The following is a 9320-nucleotide window of genomic DNA, read 5'->3' on the forward strand; positions in this document are numbered from 1 at the left end:
GTGTGGGAGCTCATAGCGGGACAGCATCTTCAGGATGCTCAGACACCATTGTAACTAGGTCTGCAGGCCCAGCTGTTACAGACTTTTTTGTTCCATTTGCATCTCAGGTGACATAGAGCAGATAGGATTGTATTTTTATTTTTATATTTTTGCAGTGCTGAGGATCAAGCCTAGGCCCCTGCATGTGTTAAGTAAGAGCTCTACAGAGCTATGTCCTCAACCCAATATACCACCTTTAAATGAAGAAATAAAAGAATAAATAAACAGTTGTCCAAATTCATGGCAATGTCTTGAGTAGGAAGAATACATACTCAGTAGCTGACAATTCCGATCAAGGTGGCAGAGCTTTGAGCAGCAAAGAGACAGGCTTTCTGAGATTTGGGGTCCAGAAGCTGGAATATAGAAATGTGAGGAAGAAAAGGAGGAAAGTGGGTACCTGGGATCTGGGAAGGATCTGAAGTATGAATTGAAGCCCCAAGGGAACGCAAAGAGAGAAACCTCAACACAGAAGGTGGCAAGAGGCACTTTCTCCCTGAGCCCTGACTTATTACATGGGAGGGGCAGCTTGAACCTGTAGATGTATGCTAACTACTGGTAACCCTAGAGGCCTCCATGGAGAGATGCATCAGTGGAATGGAGCAGTGGATTCAAAGGACTGCAGTGGTTAGTGAGTTATTTAGATTCAGATGTCCCCTAGGAGAAGGCTGCTAACCATCTTGGGAGAGGGCCCAGCTGAGTTCAGAACTGAGAGAAACTGTTGCTCCATCTAGTAGCTCCCAGTGTCAGGATGAAACTGCTGAGTTCGAGTCAGCAGGAGGCCAAGGAGTGTTACAGACCAGGGGTTCCAGTCTCACAGCCAGAAACCAGCCTGAACTTCAGTGGGACTGAAAATTTCCTGGGATTATCCACCACCCCACTATAAAGCTACAGCTGGCTTATTAAAGCTAATGAACACAGATCTGGACTCTGACCACTTTGTCTTCCAATGACAGAAGAGACACACCTTGAAGTGGACTTTTTCTTTTCTTGCTTTTGTTTTGTTTTTTTCTTAATTGCTTGTTTTCATTTTTTTGTTTTTGTTTTTGTTTTTTTGCTTTGTTTGGTTTGGTTTGGTTTGGTACCAGGGTTTGAACTCCAGTCCTTGCTCTTGCAAGGTAGGTGGCAGCACCACGGAACTACATCCCCGGTGGTTCTCATTTTTATATGAAGGTGAAAATGGTTTCTAGTTTTTTGTGGTTATTGTTCTATTCTGTTCTTGTTTTTATTTCTTCCTTCTTTCTTTCCCTCCTGTCTTCACCAGTTTCCCAAAGTTTGCCTACTATACTTCCTGCCTGGCTTCTAATTTTTCTTCTCTTCTTTCTCTTTTTTCCCCTCTAACTCCTTTTACATTTTCTCCTCTGATGGTAAAATCACCATACTGAGGGCTTATTTACTGTATACAATTTTTGGTTTGTTTTAGAATTTGTTATCTAACCATAAGTATAGTTCATATTGTTAAATGAATGGCAAATGAATAGCTAGCTGCTACATTTTGTCATTTTCTAAGCTGTGTTTCATACTATTGCTATAGCTGATTAGATTACTTTAGCAAAGTTTACACAATTGTTTTAATCAGTTGTTCTTCCTGGTATGCTAGGACTGAGATTTCCTAAGGGTTATAAACAATTCTATAGGCCAGTGCCAAAGAACTAGGGGCTGTGCCAATTAGGCATGAATTTTTCAGCCCCAATAAACTAAAGAGATGTGCTCTTGCAAAAGACTCAAAACCCAAAAGCTAGCAACACCTGCAAGACATCTCTGAGAAAGTCATTTCCTAAAGAATCTAAATACTAGCAATAAAGCCATAAGCAATTTACAAGCATCAACACAGGATTACATTTTTAAAATTGAAAATAGGAAGACACTTAAGCAAGATGCAACCCCAGACTTCCAGCTCACCAAAGGCAAATCTAGGGTACAATAAGGTGGAACAACTTGAAACTCACCCACCTGAACTCTCTGAAGTGGTAATAACAGAAGTAACAAAACAGATGAATGAAGATATCAAAAAAAAATCAAATCAGAAATAAAATCAAATCAGATAACTATAGAAATAGTGACCATAGTGAAAGACATGCTTAGTGACTAGACCAATACAGATTTAAAAAATTGGAAAGCTTAGGAAAATGATGGAAAGTATAAATACCCTATGTAGGAAAGAAATGAAATATATGAAACAGATTCAAACAGAGATCCATGAGATTAAAACCTCCATTGAAAGTATATGAAGCAGAATGAGTCAATGTGAGGACAGAATAACAGATATAGAAGACAGAATTGCAGTTAGCAATCGTGAAAAGAAAGAGATCTTAAAATAGCAAAAGACCACAAAAAAAAAACAATCCAACAGCTGCTAGATTATGCAAAGAACAATAACATAAGATTGATCAGAGTCAATGAAAAAGCAGAAGGTAGCACAAACAATATTTTTTAAAAAACTGTTCAAAGAAGAAATGGCAGAAAATTTCCCAGGCAGGAAAAATAATTTGACATATAGATAAGTGAGATATATAGAAATCCAATTCATGGAGATAAAAAATCTATACCAAGGCATTATAATAGTCAAGAAATTACTCACAAGAATGGAATATTAAAAGTTGTTAGAGAAAAGAAATAAATCACTTTTTAAAAGCCCATCAAAATCACAGCAGATTTCTCAACATAAAACCTCAACTCAGAAAGAGCTTGAAGTGAAATATTTCAAGCCTTAAAAGAAAACAATCTCTAACCCACATTGATAATATCCCACAAAACTGTCTTTCAGAATTAATAGAGAAATAAAATACTTCCATGACAAAGAAAAAATTCACCAACCAGCACTCTAAAATGTTCTAAAGGACTCTCTAGAAAGAGATAGCAGTGACTAAAACTCTATAAACACCAACAGAATGAATCTATCAGGCAAGACAAGCAATTAAACAGAGGGAAGAAAAGGGAACCAACAACAGGAAAATAACATGACAAGGAAAAGTCAATACATATCACTTATAACCACCAATATTAATGGTCTCAATTCACCAATCAAAAGGAACAGACTGACAGAATGGATTAAGAAACAAAATACAACAGTGTGCTGTATATAAGAAGTGCACCTAGTTCAAAAAGAAAATTATAGACTGAAAGTAAAAGGATGGAAAACAATTCTTCATGCTAAGAGAACCCAGAAAAAGGCAGAGGTAGCTATCCTATTTGCTGAGAAAGTAAATTGCAAACCAAACTAATTAAGAGAGACAAATAGGGTCACTACAACCTTGTAAAGGGAACAGCCCAAGAAGAAGAGATGACAATCATAAATATATATGCACTGAATACTAATGCCCCAACTATACAAAATAAATATTAAGGGGCATAAAAAACCAAATAAAGACTAATGCAATTGTAGTGGGGGACCTCAATACCCCACTATCACAAATACATCGATCATCTTGACAAAAAATCAACAAGAAAATACTAGAACTGAACCAAGCTTTTGAACAAATGGACTTAATAGATGTTTACAGAGTGTCCCATTCCAAAAATTCAGAATATACATTCTTTTCAGCTGCACACAGGTCATTTTCAAAAGTAGACCACATCTAGCTCATAGAACTTGTTTAAGTGACTGCAAAGAAATTGAAGTTATCCCGTTTACATTATGAGCCAATAGTGCAATTAAATGTGAGATCAATAGCATAAGAAACCACAAGAAATTCACAAACACATGGAAATTGAATAACACTCTCCTAAATGACCAGTGGATCACAGAAGAAATTAGAAAGTTTTTATAATTTAATAATAATGCTAGTATAACATACAGGAATTTATGGGACAAAATGAATGGAGTTCTACATGGGAAATTCATAGCAGTGTATGCCCACACAAGGAAAACACAGTAAGTTCAAATAAACAACCTAATGGTGAATCTTAAGCTCCTAGAAAAGAAGAGCAAGACAACCTCAAAGCTCATACAAAGGAGGAAGTTATGAAGATCAGAGCAGAAATCAATACAATGGAGACTAAGATATGATACAAAAAATTTATGAATCAAAGAATTGGTTTTTTTAAAAGGATAAATAAAATTGATAAACCTTTAGCCAATCTTACCAAAAAAAAAAAAAAAAAAAAAAAAAGAAAAGAAAAGGCTCACATCCATGCAATTAGGAATGAAAAAGGTGAAGTCACAAAAGATCCAGCAGAAATCCAGAGGATCATCAGTACATACTTTGAGAACCTATACTCTAATAAAATGGAAAACACAGAAGAAATGGATTTCTAGATACATATGAATTAACAAAGTTGAACAAAGCAGATATAAAAATTCTAAACACCCCAATTACATTCAGTGAATTTAAAAATGTTATCAAAAATATACCAACAAATAAAAGCCCAGGTCCTGATGGTTTTACTTCTGAATTCTACAAGACATTTAAAGAAGAACTATTGCCATTACTCTTTAAACTTTTCAGTGAAATTGAAAGGAAAGCACCACTTCCAAATTCATTTATGGAATAAAGTGTTACTTTGATTCTAAAACCAGGGAAAGACACAACCAAAAAAGAGAACTACAGGCCAATCTCTCCAATGAACACAGATGCAAAAATCCTCAATAAAATACTGGAAAACAGAATGGAGGGTTCATCAAGAAGACTATACACCCTGACCAAGTCAGATTTATCCCAGGGATGCAAGGATAATTCAACATACATAAATCAATAAATGTAATGCACTATATTAACAGTGTCAAAGACAAAAACCATATAATCATCTCAATAAATGCAGAAAAAGCATTTGACAAAATTCAACAACACCCATTCATGATTTTTAAAAAAAACCTGCAGAAAATTGGAATACATGGTCTTTATCTCAACTTGATAAATGCTATCTATGAAAAACCAACAGCTAACATCATACAAAATGGTCAGAAATTGAAAACTTTTACACTAAAATCAGGAATAGGACAACAATGTCCACTGTTACCATTTCTGTTTAATATAGTTTTGGAAACATTAGTCACAGCAATTAAACAAGAGAAAGAAAAGGAATAAAGATAGGAAAGGACAAAGTTAAATTGTAATTATTTGTTGACCATATGATACTCTACATAGAAGACCCAAAAAATTCTGCCAAAAGACTTCTAGACTTAATTGACACTTTCACCAGAGTAGTTGGATACAATGTAAACACCCAAAAATCTATAACCTTCTTGTACACAAAAAGCAGACTCACTGAGAGAGAAATTAGTGAAACAATCCCTTTCACAATAGCATCCAAAAAAAATGAAATATCTAGGAATCAATTTAACAAAGGAAACAAACAACCTGTACTTTGAGAACTACAACACTGAAAAAAAGAAATTGATGAGGATGTAAAAAAATGGAAAGACATCCTTTGTTCCTGGGTAGGAAGAACCAATATAGTGAAAATAATCATACTTTCAAAACTGCTATATAGATTCAACACAATCTCTATTGAAAATTCAACAGTATATTTCACAGAATGAGAGAAAACTATCCAAAATTTTATTTGGAACCAGAAGAGACCTAGAATAGCAAAAGCCATTCTAGGCAACAAAGACATGGCAGAGAGTATCATAATCCCCAACTTGAAACTATACTACAAAGCCACTGTGATTAAAAAAAAAAAAAAAAAACAACAAAAAAAACCAAAAAAAAAAAAAACAGCATGGTACTGGCAAAGAAACAGACCCTGAGGATCAGTGGAACAGACTAGAAGATGCAGAAAAATTCCAAACATCCTCAGCTACCTGAGACAAAAGGAGCCAGCCATCCTCACTAGAGGAAAGATAGCTTCTAATTAATGATATTTAAAAAAAAAACTGGATTTCAACTTGCCAAAGATTAAAACTAGGCCCCTATCTTTCACTGTGTAATAAACTAAAATCCAAGTGGATTAAAGATCTAAATATTAAAACAGAAACACTAAACTTGCTGGAAGATAAGTTAAGTAGAATTCATGAAGATATTGGCATAGGGAAAGACTTTACAAACAAATCTTCTGTAGCACAGGAACTAGCACAAAGAATCAACAGGGATCTCATCTTATTAAAAAAACTTCTGCACTGCAAGAGAAACCACTAACGGAGCTAAGACACAACCTACGATGTGGGGGGGAAATGTTTACCTGCTAGTCTTCAGACAAAAGTCTACTATCCAGAATTTACAAAGAATTCAAAAAAGTCTGACCCCCCCCAAATATAGAGACCCAATTCAAAAATGGGCATCTGAAATGAACAGATGGTTCTCTTTCAAAGAAGTAACAGTAGCAAATTAACATATGAAAAAATGTTCATCATCACTGGTCAAACTATGCAGATGAAAACAACACCAGCTATTCCTCTGCTGCATATTTTCCCAAAAGAATTAAAAGAATCATACCACATTGGTCTATGCTCACCCATGTTTATTTGGCACCATTTGTAATAGCTAAAACTAGGAAACAGCCCAATTGCCCATCAACTGGAGACTGGATAAAGAAGATGTGGGCTTTTTTATAAAATGGAGTACTACTGAGCCATAAAGAAGGAGAAACTAGAGACATTTATAGCTAAATGGATGCATATTGAGGCCATACTCTTAAGTGAAATTAATAGTATACATGTGTAAATACTGAATAGTTTCTCTGGTGTGAAAAACTAAATATGTAAATAAGTATCAAAATGTATAATTTATATTGTATAATAGGAAGAAAGGTCTAAAGGAATAGAGGATTGGGAGGGGTAGGGGAAAGTCAAGATGGAAAAAAATATGAGAAAAGCAAAAAAAATGGAAACAAAGTTTTTGTAAATAGGGAAGGGTGGCAGGGGCTAAGAGGGAGCATGGGGATGAGAAAAAATTAAGAACCAAGATATATCATGTATAGGTACAAGATCCCCATGATGAATGTAACTGTACTGTATACCTAAAATACACCAATAAACTAAATGGGGGGATAAAGAAAATAGCCAATAACAAATGCTGATAGGGCTGTGGGGAAAAAAGGAACCCTTCTCCCCTGTTGGTAGCAGCATAGATTGATGCAACCCCTATGGCAATCAGTATGGAGATTCCTCAAAAAACCAGAACTAGAAGTTCCATTTGACCCAGCTACTCCACTTCTTGCTATCTTCCCAAAAGAATTAACAGCATCATATCAAAGTAATACATGCACACTCATGTTTATAGTGGCACAAATGTTAGGTAAATCTTGGAAACAACCCAAATGCCCATCAACCAATGACTGGATAAAGAAGATAAAGAAGATTAATATATATATATATATTAGTCAGCCATTAAGAAGGATGAGCTTGAGACATTTCTAACTAAATAGATGCACCTAGAGACCACATTTTTAAGTGAAATAAATTGGACACACATGTTCAAATATTGCATGGTTTATCTGGTGTCAGAAACCAAAAATGAAAATAGGGACCAAAATGCACAATAGATATTGGGAAATGGGAAATAAATTATCCAAATGAGAGAGGAAACAAGGAAGAGGGGAGGGAAAGGAAAGAAAGGACAAGAAAAGAAAAGTATAAAAAGAAAAAACGGAAACAAAACTTTTGTAAATATAGGGGGGAAGAAGGCTTGAAGGGAGGGGAAGGGAATGGGGAAAAAAGAAGAAGCAAGATACAGCATACACAAGTACAAATTCTCTATGCTGGATGTTATTACGTACACCTCAAACATACCAATAAAATAAAATAAAAACAGAAAAAATTACGTCATTTCACTTAAATCTTACCTGTTTTCCCATCTAAATCCCAGAGCAAATTCACCTTTATTATCAGATTGAGAGTTATTTTTTTAATTTTATTGAGTTTATTGGTACATTTAAGGGATACAGTACAGTTACATTCATTGTTACAATAAAATAATAAAAAAAGAAAAAATTACGTCATTTCACTTAAATCTTACCTGTTTTCCCATCTAAATCCCAGAGCAAATTCACCTTTATTATCAGATTGAGAGTTATTTTTTTAATTTTATTGAGTTTATTGGTACATTTAAGGGATACAGTACAGTTACATTCATTGTTGGGATCATGTACCTCTACATGGCAAGTCTTGATTCTCATTTTTTCCCCTTACCTCTGCCCTCCCTTCACCCCCTCCTCCCCTCCCCATCTACAAACACTTTATTTTCCTCTTTTCATTCTCTCACATTTTTTTCTTTTCCCTTTTTGTTCTTCCCCTATGCATCACACCTTCCCTACACCTTTAGCTCTTTTCTTCAAATTTCTAAATGTCAGTAATATTATTAGAATCATATGCATTGTTGCAGAATAGTCACACCAGGGAAACTATTTGGTATTTACACATGTGTGACTTATTTATTTCACTTAGGAGTATATCTTCAATATGTATCCATTTTCCTATGAATGAATCTATTCTCTCGCTCTTTATGGCTGAGTAATATTCCATTTTATAGAAAAACCACAACTTCTTTATCCAGTTTCCAACGGATGGGCAAATAGGTTGTTTCCAAGATTTAGCTATTACAAACTGTGCCGCTATAAACATGGGTGCACATACTTCTCTGTGATATGATTCTTTTAGTTCTCTTGGAAAGATACCCAACAGAGGGATGGCTGGGTCAAATGGAACCTCCAGTCCAAGCTCTTTGAGGTATCTCCATATTGATTTCCATAGTGGTTGCACTAGTCTGCACTCCCACCAACAATGGAGGAGGGTTCCTTTCTCCCCACAACCCCGCCAACATTTGTTATTGTGTGATTTCTTGATAGCAGCCATTCTTTGTGGGGTGAGGTGGAATCTCAGTGTTGTTTTCATCTGCATCTCTCGAATGACCAGTGATGTGGAACATTTTTTCATATATTTTCTTGCTGCTTTCACTTCTTTGTATGAGAAATGTCTGTTCATTTCGGATGCCCATTTTTGGATCGGGTCTTTATATTTGGGGGGACTGATTGTTTTGAGTTCTTTATATATCCTTGATAATAGTCCTTTGTCTGAGGTACAGCTGGTAAAAATTTTTTCCCACATTGTAGATTGTCTCTTAGTTCTGCTAATGGTTTCTTTTGAAGTACAGAAGCTTTTTAGTAAGATGAGATCCCAGTTGTTGATTCTTTCTGCTAGTTCCCGTGCTACTGAGGATTTGTTCATAAAGTCTTTTCCTATACCAATGTCTTCCAGAGTTCTGCCTAACTTACTTTCCAGCAAGTTTAATGTTTCTGTTTTAATATTTAGATCTTTAATCCATTTGGATTTTAATTTAGTGCATGGCGAAAGATAAGGGTCTAATTTTAATCTGTGACAGGTTGATATCCAGTTTTTCCAACAC

Source organism: Fukomys damarensis, unplaced genomic scaffold (assembly GCF_012274545.1).
Source record: "Fukomys damarensis isolate Sample0158 unplaced genomic scaffold, DMR_v1.0_HiC HiC_scaffold_9, whole genome shotgun sequence".
Lineage (NCBI taxonomy): Eukaryota > Metazoa > Chordata > Mammalia > Rodentia > Bathyergidae > Fukomys > Fukomys damarensis.